Source organism: Chiloscyllium plagiosum, unplaced genomic scaffold, assembly GCF_004010195.1.
Source record: "Chiloscyllium plagiosum isolate BGI_BamShark_2017 unplaced genomic scaffold, ASM401019v2 scaf_7146, whole genome shotgun sequence".
NCBI lineage: Eukaryota > Metazoa > Chordata > Chondrichthyes > Orectolobiformes > Hemiscylliidae > Chiloscyllium > Chiloscyllium plagiosum.
Genome location: NW_025210936.1, coordinates 20,224 through 21,019, shown reverse-complemented (window position 1 = coordinate 21,019; position 796 = coordinate 20,224). Strand labels below are relative to the sequence as shown.

Below are 796 nucleotides of genomic sequence, written 5' to 3'. Positions count from 1 at the left end.
CTCCCATATAGCTGGCGGCGCTGCAGCAGGAGGGCACTGATACACCTCCCATACAGCTGGCGGCGCTGCAGCAGGAGGTCACTGTTACTCTGCCCAGACATTGGGTGGACAAAGTTAAAAATCACAAGACACTGCGTTGTAGTCCAACAGGTTTATTTCGAATTTATAGCTTTCAGAGTGCTGCTCTTTCGGACCTGATGAAGGAGCAGCGCTCTGAAACCTAGTATTTCGAAATTTTAACTTTGTACACCCCAGTCCAACACCGGTATCTCCGAATCCTCTACATCAGACATCGAGTGGCCCCTCAAATAAGGAGGAAACGGGTACTCCTCCAAGACATTGGGTGGCGCTGCAGTAGGAGGCCATCGTTACTCCTCCCAGACATTGGGTGGCGCTGCAGGAGGAGGCCATCGTTACTCCTCCCAGACATTGGGTGGCGCTGCGGGAGGAGGCCATCGTTACTCCTCCCAGACATTGGGTGGCGATGCAGGAGGAGGCTACGGTTACACCTCCCAGACATTGGGTGGCGCTGCAGGAGGAGGCCATCGTTACTCCTCCCAGACATTGTGTGGCGCTGCGGGAGGAGGCTACGGTTACTCCTCCGAGACATTGGGTGGCGCTGCGGGAGGAGGCTATGGTTACTCCTCAGAGACAGGGGGAGGTGCTGCTGAGGACACGCCTCCCTCGGTGTTGGCCAATGGCAGCGGAGAGAGTATCGGTCTGAGATGGCGCAGTGACGTTACACTGAATCTGGGCGCCAAAGTAAAGGAGCAGCATGGGGGCGGCAAGGGGATGG

At 56.7% G+C, this 796-nt stretch overlaps 1 protein-coding gene across 1 annotated transcript in view; it reads left to right on the top strand.

Moving 5' to 3' along the window:
* Nucleotides 1–640: 640 nt before the first annotated feature.
* Nucleotides 641–796, top strand: part of LOC122546978 (DNA polymerase eta-like) — a 19,320-nt gene continuing 19,164 nt past the window's right edge. Inside the window, exon 1 of the mRNA XM_043685579.1 lies at nucleotides 641–762. The gene's annotated coding sequence lies outside the window, so the exon portion shown is untranslated. The remainder of the gene's footprint in view (nucleotides 763–796) is intronic.